Here is a 22235-nt window from a genome sequence, read left to right on the forward strand (position 1 = left end):
ACTTTTACAGTACTTAGTTTCCAGAGCTTCTCTTGTGTCTCAGTTTCTTAAAAATAACCAGTTTAAAATGATCCTTGTGCTCAAGAGGCATATTTTGGGGTGGCATATTCTGCTCCCCTAAATAGGAATACTAAGTATTGACAATTAAAACAAACTTAAAATATTCTTGATGTAAGCACAGTAAGAAAAAAACTGGTCAAGTGAGGATGGAGGAAACATGTTTAGTCCAGTGGAAAGGAGTGACAGGCTGAGTTTCAAACAGTGAATTAATAAAACTTATGAATTTAATTTCATAATGCTGTATTAAGGTTTTAGCATAATTGACTTCACAATGGCTTTACTTAAGGAATTAAAAAATATAATTCTGTCCTTTAGTAAAAAAGGTCATCTGGATTAGCAATAGATTGAAAAAAAAATTGCAATTACTTTTTTTCTAGTTCTGACCAAAATGTAAATTCTGTGTATATTTGCAGAAGATATTTTGGGTTCATACTTTTTGTTTCCATGATAAAAATATAAACCACACTTAAAAGAGGTTCATGGGGCTTCCCTGGTGGCGCAGTGGTTGGGAGTCCGCCTGCCGATGCAGGGGACACGGGTTCGTGCCCCGGTCCGGGAAGATCCCACATGCCGCGGAGCGGCTGGGCCCGTGAGCCATGGCCGCTGAGCCTGCGCGTCCGGAGCCTGTGCTCCGCAACGGGAGAGGCCACAACAGTGAGAGGCCTGAGTACCACACACACACACAAAAAAGACGAAAGCAAGATGCTCCAAGATTACACTGGAGGAGGAATCTCCTCAGGGAAGAGGCAAGATTTACCTTCCCCCAGGAATATTTCACTAGTGACTCCGCCATTGTCAGTACAGCTGGCCTGCAGGGTCCTGGTTCGCTCAGCAACACTCTGGCACAGGGGTGGGGAGGAGTTGAGTCCAGAGCACTCCTCCCAGAATATTCCAAAGTCTAGAAGAGAAAAGGCCAGGTGTTCATAAAAGAGACACGTGGGTTAACTTGAAACCTGTGTGCTGTGCAATGTGGCTAATTTATGCTCCACTTACTGGGCACTGTCAGCCTCTGCTTTGTGTGGACATGTCTATACAGCTAACCCTGTACCTAGGGCATCTAATCTTATCAAGACCAAAGCCCAAGAAGATGAGCCTCAGATACTCAGTGCTTCCCGGCCCTGCTCTCTGTGTTCACGCGTGTCCCCCTGAGCAATGACCTCCTTTCCTTAGAATGGTGGACACCAGGCAAGCCTCCTGTGACAGGGAAGCCCATCCACTAACAAGGTCTCAGCTTTACCCTACAGCTCCAGCAGGGCCCTGTGGGCAGGGAAGTGACTGTGTATTCAGTTAGCTCCTTCATTTTTTCAGTACATATGTGTTGAATGAATAAGTGATACGAAGATAGGTAAGAACCTGTTCTGCACTCCAGGAGTTAAAAATTCAACGGAAGAAAACACGTACACAATATTCCTCTTGCTGAAGGGTAGATTGTGCAGACTTTTATAATTGACACAGTGCTACGGGCGGGCAGTGAGGGCAGGAGAGAAGTGCTTTCTACTTTGCATAGCATTGAGGATGGTTCCACAATTCAATTTCAGTTTTCATGTCAAAATACACACGAATGTCATGAGTTTTCTAAAATGCTAAATTTAGTAAGCAAAGTTCATCAGGGGAAAAAAAACTACACCGTCACCTCTAAACTTTTTTTTTTTTTTTTTTTTTTTTTTGCGGTACGCGGGCCTCTCACTGTTGTGGCCTCTCCCGTTGCGGAGCCCAGGCTCCGGACACGCAGGCTCAGCAGCCATGGCTCACGGGCCCAGCCCCTCCGCGGCATGTGGGATCTTCCCGGACGGGGGCAGGTACCCGTGTCCCCTGCATCGGCAGGCGGACTCTCACCCACCGCGCCACCAGGGAAGCCCCATCTCTAAACTTTAACATGATGTAAAGAGCCTTGGCATTAATTTTTTTCTTTTTCGTTATAAAACCTATTTTTGTTTTTAAAATCAGAGAAGACAGCGCTTCCCGCGTTTCCTGCCCCCGAGGAAGGGGGTATAAAAGACCTCACTCACGTGCCCAGTCCTTACGCGGTTCTCCCAACTAAGAACCCGGGCAAACCTGAGGAAGCAGAGGGAGGAAGCACGTGGAGTCCAGCCCTCCGCTCAGACCACGGAAACGCCCTGAGGGTGTGCTGACCTCTACCTGGTGTCCCGCGGCGCCTGCAGGAGCACAGGTGGGCGAGGCGGGCGAGACGAGCGAGGCCTGTGAGGCCGGCGAGGCCGGCTAGGCGGGGATGCGCTGGGCGGGCCCTAGAGGGGCGGGCCGAGGGGCGTGGCGCGCGGGCCCGCGGGTGGGAGGCCCGAGGCCGGGCGGCGAGGTCCTCCAGCGCCGCCAGCGCAGCTTAGCGCAGCGTAAAGTCAGGCGAGGAGAGTACCCGCGCGGCCAAGCACCTTCCAGCGTCCTCGGGACCAGGCGCTCGCTGCTGGTAACTAACTCCCTACCCCGTTCCTGCTCGGCTGCCTGGCTGCAGGGGAGGAAAGGGGAAGTATGGGCTGAAGGGAGGGAGCAGGCTCTTAGCCAGGACCCCGCTGCCCCGAGCCGGGTCAGCTCCGCCGGGGAAGAGGAAGCGTAGCCGGGGCAGGAGGAAGAGGACGCGCGGTGGGAGTCGGTTTCGAGCTTGTGCGCCCGGGGCCGGGGATGGTGCAGGGCGCCCTGCCTCGACCCTACTCTTCCGTACGGTCAGGGGAGCCTGGGGCTAAAACTCTGGTGCCCAGTGTCACCTGGAAGCCACTTTTTCTGGTCTCTTTCCCCCTGGTCCACGTAGCGAGTAGGAGCTTAGGAATCGGAGTTGGCGGCTGCGGGCGTGGATAGTCAGGGAGCGAACAGTTAATCATTGTTGTCCCTTCGGGCCAGAGGCTTTAACTTCATTTAATCTGTAGCCCTGCGGAGAGGCATTTATTACCCCCATTCTACTGATAAAGAAACCTACGCCAGGATAATAAATGACTCACCCTGGGGCAAACCACTGGAAAAGAGACGCTACTCAAAGGCTCTGAAGCCCTCACGCGTCTCCCCATCTTCCTGTTCTCTCTCTATCCTTCATGCCAAGTCTAGAAAACGCGCGCTGCTGAGTCTGTGATGAAACAGGTGATTCTTCTTAAACTCATTCTACTCCCTTCCTAGGTTTCTTTTTGGTTTTGTGTTGTTGGCACCCAATTTCTGATTTAAATACTTCCAATTTTTGTTTATTAGCTTTTAAGGTGGAAGAAGCTCTCGCTCACAGCTCTTTTCCCCCCTTGCAGCCCTTTCTCTGGACGCCGAGCAAAACACACGCACCCCTGCCTGCTGCACACTTCTCATCTTTCCCGTTGGATGAGGTCACTTGTAGGTCCAGCTTCGGCCTTAGGGCTGCCCGGTTGGAGGTGAGTCTTGTATCACCTGGCATCCTGCACACCCTTGGCTTTGTTATTTCTTTCTTTTTTTTTTTTTAAAGAAGATGTTGGGGGTAGGAGTTTATTAATTTAATTTATTTATTTTTGCTGTGTTGCATCTTCGTTTCTGTGCGAGGGCTTTCTCTAGTTGTGGCAAGCGGGGGCCACTCTTCATCGCGGTGCGCAGGCCTCTCACTATGGCGGCCTCTTGTTGCAGAGCACAGGCTCCAGACGCGCAGGCTCAGTAGTTGTGGCTCACGGGCCCAGCTGCTCCGTGGCATGTGGGATCCTCCCAGACCAAGGCTCGAACCCGTGTCCCCTGCATTAGCAGGCAGATTCTCAACCACTGCGCCACCAGGGAAGCCCTGTTATTTCTTTTTAGAGAGAAGAGAGTCTTCATTTTAGAATTAGTAGGACAAGAAGCAAATTGGGAAGATGTACAGTGTTCAGAGAAAGCATGGTCTGCATTTGGTGAGGGGTAGGTGAGGCATCCGGTCAGGGACATATGTGCTCCTGTGGGGCATTCTGCCCCCCTTTTAGAGCTGTTCTGAAAGGCAGATTTGTTTTATAAAGGGGAGGAGGAGGGCTGAATGGTTATTAAAGATCAGTGTAAATTACCTGCAAGGAATCCAGGCAGTTCCAAACAAGCGCCACCCCCCCGCCCCACGCTGCCACAGGATTTGGTAATAGATTTCAGTTAGGGCAAGAAGGAAAATGCACGCTCTGTGGCTCTCTGCTGTTGCTTAATGGATTTTTTGCAGGCCTTCAGGATGGTAGTTCTGGGAAGATTTTGAGTTCTCAGAAATGGCTAACTCCTCTGTGTTTAAAAACAATGTAATATACGGCGAATTTACTTTTACTCAGTTTTGTTGATAGATGAAAGAAGATTTGTTTGTTTGTTTGTTTTCCCTGTTTCATGGTGAGAGTATAAAGGTTCCTGTCAGCTCCTCTGCCTTTGCTCCAGCCTGGCCTTGGAAAGAGCCTTCTCAGCCTTGGCGCTGAGTATGTACTGGATTCCATTCTTCATTAATTATAGTTCATCCTTGATTAATTATAGGACTGCTTCGAGTCACTAGTTACTTCTTTTCCATTTGCAATTTAGTCGCTTAACACTAAGGAAAATGTTTTTCCTGAGAACTATCAACTATCTACAAAATGAAATCAACAAATTTACAGGCACCAAACAAGTAACGTGTGGGGAGAGCTAAATGGACCTTGATTGGTCCCAGGTGACCTGCAGAGGACCTGCCAACACCTGGGTGGGTATTGGCCATTTCCTCCCTATAACAGTGCAGGAATTCTGGCCCAGTGTGACCAGAGCTCCCCCACCCAATAACTGAAAAATCTTTATTAAAAAATATGTAAAAAGGGATTTTAAATATTGGCTCTTCTTTTTTCTTTTTTAAAACACAAGAAATCAAATCAAATTTGGTTCATGCTGCGTCATCTGTTTTCAAATCTCTTAGAAACTGCTATACCTGGTGATCACATTCTCAAGTGAATGAAAAATTCTGACCTATGATGTATATATATTGTACACTTTTCATGAAATGAGGTGGTAGGAAACAAATTAATACTATTGAAAATCATCTCTTCTGAATCTCAATTTCTCTTTTCTATGAAGTGTACATTAGTGTAGCTGCATTGAGGAAAGTAGTCTTTTTTGGACCAACCAAGGAATTTTGTTACTGTTTATTCATGGTTCTAGCTCAGGATGTCAGATGCCTTACTCCCTGCCTTAAAAAGGGAGTTCCCAAATGACTATTCTTATAAATCTGGTCTTTCTCCTGGGGCCCATCTGTACTTTTAACCACAGTGGCTTTGACACAGGAGGCATGGCTTCAGGTTGTCATATGTCCTTTTGCCTATCTGTAGCAAACGCATGTACGCGTAGACCAGAGTTCCTCAACTTCGGTACTTTTGACATTTTTGGCCAGGTAATTTCCTGTTGGGATTGTCTTCTGCATTGTAAGATATGTAGCAGTGTCCCTGGCTTGACTCACTGGATGCCACCAGTCCCCTCCATCTAGGTTTTTTTTTTTTTTAATTAGTTAATTAATTTGGCTGCGACAGGTCTTAGTTGTGGCACGCGAGCTCTTTGTTGTGGTGTGTGGGCTTCTCTCTAGTTTTGGCGCTCTGGCTCTAGAGCACAGGGGCTCAGTAGTTGCGGCGTGTGGGCTTAGTTGCTCCCGTGGCACATGGGATCTTAGTTCCCCAACCAAGGATCAAACCCGGGTCCTCTGCATTGGAAGGCGGAGTCTTAACCACTGGATCACCAGGGAAGTCCCCCCTCCGTCTAGTTATAGCAACCAAAAATGTCTCCAGACATTGCCAAATGCCCCTGCGGAACAGTCACCCAGTTGAGAAAAACATGCACCAATAGTTAAAATGCTCTAGATGTTTATTAACTAAACTGTATACTAAACACAGTTAACTTTAAATTTCTAATGACTAGAGAAGCTATTGGTAAAGTTTAAACATCTGACATTTAAAATATTTTTATAATAAAGATGACTAAACCAGTGTTCTTCGTGAATGGCCACGTGTATTCTGCCAGATTTTATTGCGAAAGAAATCTCAAGTGTTTGATGCAGCTGTTAAATTTCTAAAGTTTAAAATGTGGAAGCTAAAAAGGAGTTATACAGCAGTTTTCATTTTTCTCTTTTTAGTGTGCTCATTGTCCTTCCGTTTTTTTTAAGGTGATGGAGTATCAGTGGACCATGGTTATTAATTTGAAAAAACTGACACAATCCCTAATTTTAGAACAACAAACAAAAAATTTTAAGCAAAAATTTTAAAAGAGAGACTCAATCTAAATCATGTTCAGAGTAGAATTTAGTTTTAAAAGAAATTTAAAATTTTTTGCCTAACAGCAGTAACTAGGACAACCATGTGTTTCTGCTCTGAGATATCCTAATTTTATTAAAGAGAACGTTAAGTAATATATGATATTGCTTATCAGAAGAAAAAATGTCCTGCAAGTATAATCCTCTATTTTTAGACCTTGGGAGGTTGAAAACATTGCCCTGGTTATAAACGATGCATCCTTAGAGAAATCAGACTAATTTGTAAGACTCAGGACTGGCTACGTAATTTGTGGGGCCCCTTGTTTAAATATTATGAAGAATTTCAGGGTGGCGACAGACAGCTGAGCGTTAAAGCTCAGGGTCCTGTGCAACAGCACACAGGAAACTGGCCCTGGTAAAACTCCGTCCAGAGCTCAAAAGAGGATTGTGGTCACAAATGCAAATCCAGAGAAGTGTTCCTGCTGCCATGAAGCACCCAGAATTTCTGATTCTTTGATTGTCCAAATATTTCCAATCAGGAGTCTATGTGTATTTGATAATCAGTGCACTAAATTTACTAAGAACTTCCTCCCAAGATTAATTTTTCTTTTGCTAAAGAGGGAGCCAGATAGTTTGTGAGGGGCCTGGGTACCTGCACCTGTTTACTCACTGAACAACTATTTACTGAGCACCTGTTGGATGCCAGGCATTGTCAGCTCTGGGGCTACAACTGTGAATGGGATAGAGGGTCCCTGCCGTTATGAACCATTTAGTCTAGTGGCTGGTTGTCGGGGGGCAGGGGGCTGACTAGCACGTAGTCACACAGGCAATCACAGTCATAAATGGTACTTCAGAAAAGCACAGATGTCCAGAGAACATTTAACCTGGGGACCTAACCTAGTTTAGGGGAGGGGATTACTCAAGGTAGGTCCACCTAAAAAGAGACATTTAAAATGAGGCCTTAAAAATGAGAAGGAAGTAGTCAGGTGAATTAGGGTTTAAAGTTCCAGGCTGAAATGGTTGAGACCAAGGAAGGGACGTGGCTTGGGATGAGGCCTCTTGGGTCATTTTTTGGACTTCGGACTTTAATGAAAAGGTAGGGTGGGGCTTCCCTGGTGGCGGCAGTGGTTGAGAGTCCGCCTGCCGATGCAGGGGATGCGGGTTCGTGCCCTGGTCCGGGAAGATCCCACATGCCGCAGAGCGGCTGGGCCTGTGAGCCATGGCCGCTGAGCCTGCGCGTCCGGAGCCTGTGCTCTGTAGCGGGAGAGGCCACGATAGTGAGAGGCCTGCGTACCGCAAAAAAAAAAAAAAAAAAAAAAAAAGGGGGTGGGACCTCATTGAAAGCTTTCAAGTGGGAGATGAGATGATTAGATTTGGGTTTAAAAAATGATATCGTCACTGCTGTGTTTGGAGGGGTAAGCCCTGTTGGCATATACAGTGCCTTTGTGCAAACCAGAAAAAGGCTTCCCGTCTGGGTGGACCAATTAGAAAAGATGTACTGCTTGTCCCACTAGGTCGGGCCTAAAGGCAGTCACTTTGTGTGGGCACAGCCTGTACAGTCATATGCGGCTACCCTGGGGAGGGGGAGAATTGGGTGCAATAGTGCAAAGGCTTTTCAGTCACCCAGGGATAGAGGGGGGGCGAGGGAGGGAGAGGGAGAGAGACATTAAGTTAGTAGTTAAAAATCAGTAAGAAGGTAGTGACTATTTGGATATAGCTGATAGAGAGGAAGGTATCAAGGATGATTTAAAAGTTTGGCATAAATACCTGAGTGGGATAGGATGGTGAAACCCTTTATGGCTGAAGGCACCAGAGGAGGAGTGGGTTTGTACAAGGTGGGAGAGGGAAGGTAATTCCATCCATATCTGTTTGCTTGTGAGACGTCCATGTGGAGTCAGGGAGTAGGCAATGGGAACTCCTGAAAGAGATCTGGGGTGGAAATCACATGTTTGGGAGGTATTGCAATTAATCATTGCATATGAAAAAGATCCTCCAGTGCTCCGCTAGCTCAGTCTGTAAGAGCATGAGATGCTTAAAAAAGATCATCCAAAGAGGGGTGTAGAATGAGAAGGGGAGGGAGCTGGTCCTGGAGAATTTGATCATTGTACTCAGATGAAGAGGAGAAATTGGTTAAGACTGAGAAGCCAGGTACACCTGCGGGGTAGGGAGGAAATATGGGGTCTGTGGCCCACTCTTTGCTTGTTTGTTTTTGGCTTGTTTTTTCAAATCGAGATAGAAGAAACTTGAATGTATTCTAATGCTGTTGGGAAGTTTCTAGTAGAGATGGGAGAGGCTGAGGGATGTGGGAGTGAGAAGGGACCCTAGGTAGCCTCAGGATGAGACTGGTCACTAGAAAGACCAAGTAATTAAGAGGGTTGGAACTTTTCAGCCCCACACGGTGACCTCTGGGAAGGGGAGGAGGTGCTAGGGATTGGGTTATAAAAACACTTGAACAGGGGCTTCCCTGGTGGCGCACTGGTTGAGAGTCCGCCTGCCGATGCAGGGGACGCGGGTTCGTGCCCTGGTCCGGGAGGATCCCACATGCCGCGGAGCGGCTGGGCCTGTGAGCCATGGCCGCTGAGCCTGCGCGTCCGGAGCCTGTGCTCCGCAATGGGAGAGGCCACAGCAGTGAGAAGCCTGCGTACCGCAAAAAAAAAAAAACCCAAAAAACCACTTGAACAACACCAGTTGGAGAGCTTCTGGGTTGCTGCACACGTCAAGGTGCTGAGCAGGGGCAGCCTGCTGGGAGGAGTAGCCAGGAAGCTCGGCGCCCGTCCCCCCATACCTTGCCCTATGTATCTCTTCCTTTTGGCTGTTCCTGAGTTGTATGCTTTCTAATAAACTGTAGTAGTAAGTAAAGTTTTTTCTGGAATCCTAGCTGTGCTAGCAAATTTTTGAACCTGGGGTTGGGGTGTCATGAGAAACGCTGAATTCACGGAACCCCCAAATTTATAATTTGCCTGGGCACCCCGTTTGCAGCTGATGACTGAAGTGCGGGCAGTCTTGTGGGACTGAGCCCTTAATCTGTGGGGTCTGGGCTGACTCCAGCTAGTTCGTGACAGAATGGAACTGAATGGTTGAGTACCCAGTTGGTGTCAGAATTGGTGGGTGTCAGGAGGAAGCAACCCCGCGTTTGGTGTCAGAAGTGTTGTAAAAAACAGCTCAGCCCCACGTACCTGAAACAGCCTCTTACTACCTTTTCTTCAAATCATTTCCCACCTTTCACCTCACACTTGATGACTAAAGGCATTAATGCTCACCTGAGAGCTTATTTTGATGGACATCAAGGCCCCTGGGGTGGGGGTGTGGCTTCTGGAGGGAAAGGGTCTTCCCAGGCTCCCTCCTCAATGCGCAGCTACATGTCCAAGTTCTCAATGTTGACTATACATTAGGAACACTTGGGAGCTTCTATTTTATTATTATTATTACTTTTTTTTTTTTTTTTGCGGTACGCGGGCCTCTCACTGCTGTGGCCTCTCCCGTTGCGGAGCACAGGCTCCGGATGTGCAGGCCCAGTGGCCATGGCTCACGGGCCCAGCCGCTCTGGGGCATGTGGGATCTTCCTGGACCGGGGCACGAACCTGTGTCCCCTGCATCGGCAGGTAGACTCTAAACCACTGCGCCACCAGGGAAGCCCTCACTTGGGAGCTGTTAAAATTCCTGCCACTCCCGTCAAACTCGAGACCAGTTCCATCGAATCTCAGGGAGGGGGATCGGTATTCTTGGAAAGCTCCCCGGTAGTTCCAACATGTGTACAGCCAAGGTTGAGAGCCACTCCCTCAGCTACCAGACCGTTTAAAGCCATTCTGCCCCCTTGAGCTGGAGCCTATTACCTGGAATTTACTGTATTTGCCTATTGTGTATGAACAATTAGGTTGAGACCATTGTGAGCGAAATAGATTGGCATCCAAAGCAGGAGACGAATGACGATTCTCTCGGGGTGTTGAAGGAAAGTATAAGACCTTCTATTTATAATTTTGTAAATATTTAAGAAGGAAACCAAGCTGTCTTACTAGTTAAAGTCTGTGTTGCCAGTGGTGCCTTCTGGATCTGCTATCCTGTGCGAGCCGTGTGATCTCCTGAGGAGGAGGAGGCTGGGGTTCCTCGCCCAGGTGGGGCCCGCCTCATCTCGCCCTTAAGCGTATTGTGAAGTGTTGCAATTTGCCACTGACAGGGTATCATTGAGTTATGTAGTTGTTTTATCAATACAAAGGCTTTAAATCACATCATCTCTCAAACGGTGAACTGAGACTTAGCCGTGAGTTGGTTATAGGTGTCCTGAGATTTGATTTTCAGCCACGGGAGTTGAAGTTGAGCATTCGCCTCGTTGGATGTGTGTCAGGGCATGAGAGAGAATTGCAGCTTCAGGTGGTAGATGCTTTACCATCCTTTATAATGCTCTGGGGAGGGAGCGTGACCATCTTCGCACCACTCAGCATCCCTGGTTCTCTTCCCGTCACCCACCTAAGAGCGGTTGAGTTTACAGGTGTTTGCATTTTTTTTTTAACAAAAGTCAAGGTTTCCAGATTTGCTGCCCGTTCCCAGTTTTGCTGTGCCTCTCAGTAGTTACAGCTACTTTGTAGAGCAGGAACAATCCAAGGTAAGTGTGAAATTCTCACAAGGAGAGGGAGAGTGACTGCTTTTCAGAAGAAATTTATGCTACAGAGGCATTTGGAAATAACTATTTGGAAAACGTTTGCATTAGGATGTGAACATGTTGCCAAGAAATATGGTAGATTCGTGAGTTATCAAAACTCTCCCCAAAAGAAAAAACTTTTTATTTTATTTATTTATTTATTTAATTTTTATTTTTGGCTGAGTTGGGTCTTTGTTGCTGCGCTGCACATGGGCTTTCTCTAGTTGCGGCGAGCGGGGCTACTCTTCATTGTGGTGCACGGGCTTCTCATTGCGGTGGCTTCTTTTGTTGCGGAGCACGGGCTCTAGGCCCATGGGCTCAGTCGCTGTGGCTCGCAGGGGCTTAGTTGCTCTGCCGCATGTGGGATATTCCCGGACCAGGGCTCGAACCCGTGTCCCCTGCATTGGCAGGTGGATTCTTAACCACCGCACCACCAGGGAAGCCCTTATTTTTATTTTTACATTTTTGGCCACACCACACAGCATGTGGGATCTTAGTTCCCAGACCAGGGATCGAACCCGCGCCCCCTGCAGTGGAAGCGTGGAGTCTCAACCACTGGACTGCCAGGGAAGTCCCAGAAAAAACTTTTATAAACTTGGAAACAGAATTATCTACCTGTTAAAATGTTTTAGGTGAAGAATATCAGTAAGTTTTGAATCTATTTGTTGAATTTATAAAAATGTGACACCTGAGACTAATTTGCAAGAAGGACTGATTGAAACTTTACCAGTTGAATCTCATCAAGGAGCTTTTTATAATTGGTCAATAGAAAAGTATCAAGATTTGGGAAGCAGAGCTAAGTGTGTTCTGCTGTTTTCCAGTGTATCCCTGTCACCCCAGACAGCCATTAAAGCAAAATGTTACAGTACGCTGAGCTTGGAAGCAGTCATTCAAGCACTGGATCGCAGAGTAATTGGGGGTTTTCAAAAATAATGAAGCATATTTAATATATTGCTTTCATTACAAATATTAATAAAAAATTGTAGTGAGCAAGAACTTTTGTGCCCTAAGTGATTAAGCTAATAGGTTTTATTTCCTCTTGCTCCACCTTTTTGTTTTGTAATGCACATCATTTAAGGTACATATGTACAGTAGTACATGTAATTTTTAAAAGAAATATACATATATTGAAGGTACTTAAAGCTTTTACTCTTAGTGTTTGTAGTAAAAATTTTGCCAGCTTATCATTAAAAACTTTGAGTCAAACTGCTGTGTCTGTCCACACACACACACACACACATACACAGGACAGTCTGAAAACTTGCTTTCCTTGTAAACTTTAATCTAAAACTGCCTCTTCCCCATGATATGCTCCTGTAGCTCACTCAGTGGAAAATAAAATTGCTATTAGAGTAAAAATAAGTGCTCAAACTCTGGAAGGAATTGAATGCTGTCTTGTTTCCCTTGAACTGTGTACATTAAACTTCCTTTAAACAAGCCACTTTGAACACTTTAAAAAACAAGCACAAAAAGCCATGGAACTTCAAGAAATCTTGTCGTCAGCCCTTTGCTCTGGGACAGGTAAATGCTTTAAATCGTGTGGCTTCCCTTTCTTTCATTCATTAGCCACATCATTGCTGTTGTCTGTGCACCCATACAAGCCAGTTTGGGTATTTTTGGCAAGCAGAGATTGGTGGAGGGCTGCAGTTCTCTGGGCAGGTGAAGATTAAAAAGCCAGTCCAGGTCAGCTGTGTCCTGTCTTGGGGCTCTGACTGCCTCTCCCGCAAAAGGTTGACTTGAGGCACAGGGTGTCAGACATTCCAGCAGGATTCAGCTGACCATCATGTTGCAGTCAAGTAATCACGAATTTTCTGGAATCAGCAGCTGGACCCAGGAATGCTCCCAGGGCACCATCCCAGGCTATTCGACTTGCCAGGCTTATGTGTCCTTTGGATGTAAGCATAGGACGTGCCTCTAGAATATCCCTAATCCATCCACATAGACGGAGCATCCTGATCTCATCTTTGTCCACTCTTTTCTCAAATGCCATGTTAATCAAAGTCATTAGCTTCACCCAGGAAGATCCAGTTCTAACACTCCTGCTAATTAACAAAACCTCTGGTTTGCAGTGAAAATACCTGAAGCACTCGTAGTAGCTGCCACTAGAGTGCGGCTGTCCCAGGAATGTGTTCCTGTTTAGGGCTCTTGACCTCTCTAGCTCCCAAGTATAGATGAAAACCAGCACATTTACATCTTACTGGCTCTGCTGAAGTATTTTAACAGTACACTATAGTCAACCTAACAATATGGCGTTGATTGCCTTTTATCAGAGAACTAGCAAGTTCCCTGAAAAAATAGGCATGGCTATAAAAATACAAGATTTTCAGGACTTCCCTGGCGGTCCAGTGGTTAAGACTCCACGTTCCCAATGCAGGGGAACCCTGGTCGGGGAACTAAGATCCTGCATGCCCCACAGCCCGGCCAAAAAAGGAAAAAAAAAACACACAACAAGATTTTCAAACACATGCACAAATCAAAATGAGTGCCTTTGAACACCTTGTTTGGTATCCATGAAACCAAGCAGGACCCTGTGGAGCCCTCCCAAGTACAAAGGCTTTCCATGCCCCACCACTTCTTGCTTGTAGGGAAAGGATTTTAGCCTCCTAGACCTTCCCTGAGTTCCAAAGGTCAGATTCAAATAGTTACTACTTAGAGGAGGGAGGGAATGCAGAAACAAAGGAAAGGCAGTCAAGGAACAAATAGTGCAGCCATCAGTCAGGGCCCTGGTTTCTCCTGAAGGGATCTCTGATTTCATTTATGGGAACTAAGGCCCCCCACCCAGGTGGAGGGTGGTAACTTCAGGCCCATGGGCCCCAGACTGGTTGGAACCAGAAGGCTGATGATTGAGATTGTTGGAACACCACCCTGTTGCCTCACCACCAACCAATCAGGAAGGACACACACCCTGCAGACCTCCCCACCAAAGTTTGCCTAAAAAAACCTATTTCCCCAAAACCGTCGAGGAGTTTGGGGTTTTTTGAGCATTGGCAGCCCCGGACTCCTTGTCTGGCGCCTTACAGTAAAGGCTTCATTTTCCTTCACCATAACCCAGTGTCAGTAGATTGGCTTTACTCTGCACAGATGTGTGGACCCAAGTTTGGTTCTGTAACATCCTTAGATGTTTCTCGTTATTTTGAGGATTAGTCTCTGTGCTAAATTGGACCCATTAGGAAAGGGACCAGTGCTTGATGGTAGATGTGATTTTGGAACGTGGTAAAAGTTGGCCTTACAAGGTAGATTGATCATGCTCAGTAATACCATTTTGGGGAGGTGGGGTAGGGAGGTTAAAAATAAAGTGTAAGTGTAAGAAAATAATACACTAGATTTCTTGTTTGACTCATATAGAGATTTTTTTTTCTTTCTTTTTTTGGTTACGAAATTTGACCTGTATTGAAAGGGGATGGAAGAAAAGAAGCGATGTTTGATGGCCACTAACCACACAGGAATCAGGTTTCCCATTTGGGTTCCTGTGGCCGGCCCTTCCTATCTCCCTCGCCCCATTCCCCTCCCCCACCAAATTGAGTTGACGCAAAGCAGTAGAGTGTAAAAACGTACATTCTGACAGGGTGAAGTTCAGGGTGAACCCTCAGCCTTTACACTCACAGTTGACCCTTGGAAAAGTCATTTGTGCCCCTGGGCCCCAGCTTCTTTGTGAGTTAAAGAGGAGAGTGGGGCTTAGGACTAGCTGGATTTTTTCCTTATGGTTGTAATCTGCTGCTCTAAAATGTGTTCTTGGTCAAATTTGAGAAATTCTGAACACCATGTCCCTTGTACCTGTCTTTAAATATTCATGGTGAGCATTACCATCTTGAGAGCTATTAGAAGGAAGAAGCCCGGGAGTACAACATCTTGTCCAGCTTTGTTTCTGACCACATTTCTCATAATTTATTGGACCACAGGATCCACCTGACCCACACAACCTAGTAACTGCCCACCAGAGCTGGTGTTTCTAGCAGGACTAGATGCATTCTCAAGTTTCTTTCAGCTCTACAATGGATGCATTGTTTCCAAAATAGGTTTTTACTGTATTGACCAAGCCTATAATTTCCCGCAGAAGGCTCAGCAAATAACCTTTGTGTGAACTCTTTGAGATCAGGGAGATGCATTATATGTGATTGTATTTTTCCCCTAGAACCTATATGATAGGTTTTGTATAATAGCTTTTTGTACAACACAGTGTTTTGTATAATAGCTGCTTGTGTGGAATTAAGTGTATTCAGGTATTTGTCAATAAACTTGAGATACAGTTTCTTATTTGGGGGCGGTTGCCTGGAAAGTTACCCTTAGATATGAATTAAAGATTTGAACAATGTCCAGTTGAGGAAATATAAACAATAATAATGAATAAATTGCTAATGTTCATGGAAGGCTCATTATGTATCAAGTATAGTGTAAATACATTACAGGTTGGCTCACTTATTCTGTATAAAAACTAATGTATGGGACTTCCCTGGTGGTGCAGTGGTTGAGAGTCCACCTGCCGATGCAGGGGACACGGGTTCGTGCCCCGGTCCGGGAAGATCCCACATGCTGTGGAGCGGCGGGGCCCGTGAGCCATGGCCGCTGAGCCTGCGCATCCGGAGCCTGTGCTCCACAACAGGAGAGGCCACAACAGTGAGAGGCCCGCGTACCGCAAAAAAAAAAAAAAAACGAAAAAAAACGAATGTATGTGTGATCCTTAACCCAATTAAATTGCTTAAAATTATTATTATTGTTATTTTTTAACATATTTATTGGAGTATAATTGCTTTACAATGGTGTGTTTCTGCTTTATAACAAAGTGAATCAGCTATACATATACATATATTCTCATATCTCCTCCCTCTTGTGTATCCCTCCCACCCTCCCTATCCCACCCCTCTAGGTGGTCACAAAGCACCAAGCTGATCTCCCTGTGCTATGCGGCCGCTTCCCACTAGCTCTTTATTTTACATTTGGTAGTATATATAAGTCCATGCCATTCTCTCACTTCATCCCAGCTTACCCTTCCCCCTCCCCAGGTCCTCAAGTCCATTCTCTACGTCGGTGTCTTTATTCCTGTCCTGCCCCTAGGTTCTTCAGAACCATTTTTTTTTTTCTGAGATTCCATATATATGTGTTAGCATACGATATTTGTTTTTCTCTTTCTGACTTACTTCACTCTGTTTGACAGACTCTAGGTCCATTCACCTCACTACAAATAACTCAGTTTCGTTTCTTTTTATGGCTGAGTAATATTCCATTGTACATATGTGCTACATCTTCTTTATCCATTCATCTGTCTATGGACACTTAGGTTGCTTCCATGTCCTGGCTATTGTAAATAGAGCTGCAGTGAACATTGTGGTACATGACTCTTTTTGAATTATGGTTTTCTTAGGGTATATGCCCAGTAGCGGGATTGCTGGGTTGTATGGTAGTTCTATTTTTAGTTTTTTAAGGAACCTCCATAGTGTTCTCCATAGTGGCTATATCAATTTACATTCCCACCAACAATGAAAGAGGGTTCCCTTTTCTCCACACCCTCTGCAGCATTTACTGTTTGTAGGTTTTTTTTTTTTTTTTTTTTTTTTTGCGGTACATGGGCCTCTCACTGTTGTGGCCTCTCCCGTCGTGGAGCACAGGCTACAGACGTGCAGGCTCAACGGCCATGGCTCATGGGCCCAGCCGCTCCGCGGCATGTGGGATCTTCCCGGACCGGGGCACGAACCCATGTCCCCTGCATCAGCAGGCGGACTCTCAACCACTGCACCACCAGGGAAGCCCTGTTTGTAGATTTTTTTTTGATGGTGGCTATTCTGACTGGTGTGAGGTGATACCTCACTGTAGTTTTGATTTGCATTTCTCTAATGACTAGTGATGTTGACCATTCTTTCATGTGTTTGTTGGCAATCTGTATATCTTCTTTAGAGAAATGTCTATTTAAGTCTTCTGCCCATTTTTGGATTGGATTGTTTGGTTTTTGATATTGAGCTCGTGAGCTGCTTGTAAATTTTGGAGATTAATCCTTTGTCAGTTGCTTCGTTTGCAAATATTTTCTCCCATTCTGAGGGTTGTCTTTTCGTCTTGTTTATGGTTTCCTTTGCTGTGCAAAAACTTTTAAGTTTCATTAGGTCCCATTTGTTTATTTTTGTTTTTATTTCCATTTCTCTAGGAGGTGGGTCAAAAAGGATCTTGCTGTGATTTATGTCATAGAGTGTTCTGCCTGTGTTTTCCTCTAAGAGTTTGATGGTGTCTGGCCTTACATTTAGGTCTTTAATCCATTTTGAGTTTATTTTTATGTATGGTGTTAGGGACTGTTCTAATTTCATTCTTTTACATGTAGCTGTCCAGTTTTCCCATCACCACTTATTGAAGAGGCTGTCTTTTCTCCGTTGTATATTCTTGCCTCCTTTACCAAAAATAAGGTGACCAGGGCTTCCCTGGTGGTGCAGTGGTTGAGAGTCCGCCTGCCGATGCAGGGGACACGGGTTTGGGCCCCGGTCCGGGAAGATCCCACATGCTGTGGAGTGGCTGGGCCTGTGAGCCATGGCCGCTGAGCCTGCACGTCCAGAGCCTGTGCTCCACAACGGGAGAGGCCACAACAGTGAGAGGCCCGTGTAATGCAAACAAACAAACAAACAAACAAAAAAATAAGGTGACCATATGTGCATGGGTTTATCTCTGGGCTTTCTATCCTGTCCCATTGATCTATATTTCTGTTTTTGTGTGAGTACCATACCATACTGTCTCGATTACTGTAGCTTTGTAGTATAGTCTGAAGTCAGGGAGCCTCATTCCTCCAGCTCCATTTTTCTTTCTCAAGATTGCTTTGGCTAATCGGGGTCTTTTGTGTCTCCATACAAAATTTTAAGAATTTTCGTTCTAGGTCTGTGAAAAATGCCATTGGTAGTTTGACAGGGATTGCATTGAACCTGTAGATTGCTTTGGGTAGTATAGTCATTTTCACAGTGTTGATTCTTCCAATCCAAGATCATGGTATATCTCTCCATCTGTTGGTATCATCTTTAATTTCTTTCATCAGTGTCTTATAGTTTTCTGCGTACAGGTCTTTTGCCTCCTTAGGTAGGTTTATTCCAAGATATTTTATTCTTTTTGTTGCAATGGTAAATGGGAGTGTTTCCTTAATTTCTCTTTCAGATTTTTCATTATTGTATAAGAATGCAAGAGATTTCTATGGCTTAATTTTGTATCCTGCTACTTTCCCAAATGCATTGATTAGCTCTAGTAGTTTTCTGGTAGCATCTTTAGGGTTCTCTATGTATGGTATCATGTCATCCTCACACAGTGACAGCTTTACTTCTTCTTTTCCAATTTGGATTCCTTTTATTTGTTTTTCTTCTCTGATTGCTGTGGCTAAAACTTCCAAAACTATGTTGAATAATTGTGGTGAGAGTGGGCAACCTTGTCTTGTTCCTGATCTTGGTGGAAATGGTTTCAGTTTTTCACCATTGAGGACAATGTTGGCTGTGGGTTTGTCATATATGGCCTTTATTATGTTGAGGAAAGTTCCCTCTATGCCTACTTTCTGCAGGGTTTTTATCATAAATGGGTGTTGAATTTTGTCGAAAGCTTTCTCTGCATCTATTGAGATGACTATATGGTTTTTCTCCTTCAATTTGATAATATGGTGTATCACATTGATTGATTTGCGTATATTGAAGAATCCTTGCATTCCTGGAATAAACCCCACTTGATCATGGTGTATGATCCTTTTAATGTGCTGTTGGATTCTGTTTGCTAGCATTTTGTTGAGGATTTTTGCATCTATGTTCATCAGTGATATTGGCCTGTAGTTTTCTTTCTTTATGACATCCTTGTCTGGTTTTGGTATCAAGGTGATGGTGGTCTCGTAGAATGAGTTTGGGAGTGTTCCTCCCTCTGTTATATTTTGGAAGAGTTTGAGAAGGATAGTTGTTAGCTCTTCTCTAAATGTTTGATAGAATTTGCCTGTGAAGCCATGTGGTCCTGGCCTTTTGTTTGTTGGAAGATTTTTAATCACAGTTTCAATTTCAGTGCGTGTGATTGATTGGTCTGTTTACATTTTCTATTTCTTCTTGGTTCAGTCTCAGAAGGTTGTGCTTTTTTAAGAATTTGTCCATTTCTTCCAGGTTGTCCATTTTATTGGCATATAGTTGCTTGTAGTAATCTCATGGTCCTTTGTATTTCTGCAGTGTCAGTTGTTACTTCTCCTTTTTCATTTCTAATTCTATTGATTTGAGTCTTCTCCTTTTTATTTCTTGATGAGTCTGGGTAATGGTGTCAATTTTGTTTATCTTTTCAAAGAACCAGCTTTTGTTTTGTTGGTCTTTGCTATTGTTTCCTTCATTTCTTTTTCATTTTTATCTGATCTGATCTTTATGATTTCTTTCCTCCTGCTAACTTTGGGGTTTTTTTGTTCTTCTTTCTCTAATTGCTTTAGGTGTAATGTAAGGTTGTTTATTTGAGATATTTTGTTTCTTAAGGTTGGATTGTATTGCTATAAAGTTCCCTCTTGGAACTGCTTTTGCTGCATCCCATAGGTTTTGGGTCCTTGTGTTTTCATTGTCATGTGTTTCTAGGTATTTTTTGATTTCCCCTTTGATTTCTTCAGTGATCTCTTGGTTATGAAGTAGTGTATTGTTTAGCCTGCATGTGTTTGTATTGTTTACAGATATTTTCCTGTAATTGATATCTAGTCTCATAGAATTGTGGTTGGAAAAGATACTTGATACGTTTTCAATTTTCTTAAATTTACCAAGGCTTGATTTGTGACCCGAGATATGATCTATCCTGGAGAATGTGCCATGAGCACTTGAGAAGAAAGTGAATTCAGTTGTTTTTGGATGGAATGTCCTATAAATATCAATTAAGTCCGTCTTGTTTAATGTATCATAATGTATCATTTAAAGCTTGTGTTTCCTTATTTATTTATTTTCATTTTGGATCATCTGTCTTTGGGGAAAGTGGCGTGTTAAAGTCCCCTACTATGATTGTTCCTGACAGTTTCCCCTTTTATGGCTGTTAGCATTTGCCTTATGTATTGAGGTGCTCTTATGTTGGGTGTGTAAATATTTACAATTGTTATATCTTCTTCTTGGATTGGTCCCTTGATCATTATGTAGTATCCTTCTTTGTCTCTTATAATAGTCTTTATTTTAAAGTGTATTTTGTCTGATATGAGAATTGCTACTCCAGCTTTCTTTTGATTTCCATTTGCATGAAGTGTCTTTTTCCATCCCCTCACTCTCAGTCTGTATGTGTGTCTAGGTCTGAAGTGGGTCTCTGTAGACAGCATATATATGGGTCTTGTTTTTGTATCCATTCAGCCAGTCTGTGTCTTTCGGTTGCAGCATTTAATCCATTTACATTTAAGGTAATTATCAATATGTATGTTCCTATTACCATTTTCTTAATTGTTTGGGGTTTGTTATTGTAGGTGTTTTCCTTCTTTTGTGTTTCCTGTCTAGAGAAGTTCTTTTAGCATTTGTTGTAAAGCTGGTTTGGTGGTGCTGAATTCTCTTAGCTTTTGCTTGTCTGTAAAGGTTTTAATTTCTCTGTCAAATCTGAATGAGGTCCTTACTGGGCAGAATAATCTTGGTTGTAGGTTTTTCTGTTTCATCACTTTAAGTATGTCCTGCCACTTCCTTCTGGCTTGCAGAGTTTCTGCTGAAAGATCAGCTGTTAACCTTATGGGGATTCCTTTATATGCTATTTGTTGTTTTTCCCTTGCTGCTTTTAATATTTTTTCTTTGTATTTAATTTTTGATAGTTTGATTAATATGTGTCTTGGCGTGTTTCTCCTTAGATTATCCTATATGGGACTCTCTGTGCTCCCTGGACTTGATTAACTATTTCCTTTCCCATATTAAGGAAGTTTTCAACTATAATCTCTTCAGATATTTTCTCAGTCCCTTTCTTTTTCTCTTCTTTTTCTGGGACCCCTATAATTCGACTGTTGGTATGTTGAATGTTGTCCCAGAGGTCTCTGAGACTGTTCTGCATTCTTTTCATTCTTTTTTCTTTTTTCTGCTCTGCAGTAGTTATGTCCACTATTTTATCTTCCAGGTCACTTATCCGTTCTTCTGTGTCAGTTATTCTGCTATTGATTCCTTCTAGAAAATTTTAAGTTTCACTTATTGTGTTGTTCATCATTGTTTGTATACTCTTTAGTTCTTCTAGGTCCTTGTTAAATGTTTCTTGTATTTTCTCCATTCTGTTTCCAAGATTTTGGATCATCTTTACTAGCATTACTCTGAATTCTTTTTCAGGTAGACTGCCTATTTCCTCTTCATTGATTTGGTTTGGTGGGTTTTTACCTAGCTCCTTCATCTGCTGTGTGTTTCTCTGTCTTCTCATTTTGCTTTACTTACTGTGTTTGGGGTCTCCTTTTTGCAGGCTGCAGGTTCGTAGTTCCCGTTGTTTTTGGTGTCTGTCCCCAGTGGGTAAGGTTCAGTGGGTGTGTAGGCTTCCTGGTGGAGGGGACTAGTGCCTGTGTTCTGGTGGATGAGGCTGGATCTTGTCTTTCTGGTGGGCAGGACCGCGTCTGGTGGTGTGTTTTGGGGTGTCTGTGACCTTATTATGATTTTAGGCAGCCTCTCTGCTAATCGGTGGGGTTGTGTTCCTGTCTTGCTAGTTGTTTGGCATAGGGTGTCCAGCACTGTAGCTTGCTGGTTGTTGAACGAAGCTGGGTGCTGGTGTTGAGATGGAGATCTCTGGAAGATTTTCGCCGTTTGATATTATGTGGAGCTGGGAAGTCTCTGGTGAGTCAGTGACCTGAACTCGGCTCTCCCACGTCAGAGGCACAGGCCTGACATCCGGCCAGAGCACCAAAGCCCTGTCAGCCACATGGCTGAGAAGAAAAGGGAGAAAAAAGGAAAGAAAGAAAGATAAAATAAAATAATTAAAGTAAAAAATAATTATTAAAAGTAAAAAAATTGAAATGTGATAAACAAAGAAAAAAGAGAGAAAACAAATCCACCAATGATAACAAGCACTAAAAACTATACAAAAAAAAAAAATGGACAGAACCCTAGGACAAATGGTAAATGCAAAGCTATACAGACAAAATCACACACAGAAGCATGCACATACACACTCACAAAAAGAGAAAAAGGGAAAAAAATATATATCGTTGCTCCCAAAGTCCACCTCCTCAATTTGGGATGATTCCTTGTCTATTCAGGTATTCCACAGATGCAGGTTACATCAAGTTGACTGTGGAGATTTAATCTGCTGCTCCTGAGGCTGCTGGGAGAAATTTCCCTTTGTTTTCTTTGTTCGCACAGCTCCTGGGGTTCAGCTTTGGATTTGGACCCGCCTCTGCATGTAGGTCGCCCTCTGGAGTCTCTTCACCCAGACAGGATGGAGTTAAAGGCGCGGCTGATTATGGGGCTCTGGATCACTCAGGCTGGGGGGAGGGAGGGG

At 44.2% G+C, this 22235-nt stretch overlaps 1 protein-coding gene across 3 annotated transcripts in view; it reads left to right on the forward strand.

Moving 5' to 3' along the window:
- The first annotated feature begins 2388 nt into the window (after positions 1–2388).
- GCNT1 (glucosaminyl (N-acetyl) transferase 1) overlaps positions 2389–22235 on the forward strand; it is a 62700-nt gene continuing 42853 nt past the window's right edge. For 2 of the 3 annotated variants that reach the window (XM_082614954.1, XM_082614956.1), the window contains exons 1-2: positions 2389–2482; positions 3300–3419. The gene's annotated coding sequence lies outside the window, so the exon portion shown is untranslated. Of the gene's footprint in view, positions 2483–3111; positions 3145–3299; positions 3420–22235 lie in introns of all 3 variants that reach the window. The other variant, XM_082614955.1, reaches the window with a different exon arrangement.

The sequence above is a fragment of the Mesoplodon mirus genome (genome assembly GCF_964341445.2).
Source record: "Mesoplodon mirus genome assembly, chromosome: 1".
NCBI classification, from domain to species: Eukaryota; Metazoa; Chordata; class Mammalia; order Artiodactyla; family Ziphiidae; genus Mesoplodon; species Mesoplodon mirus.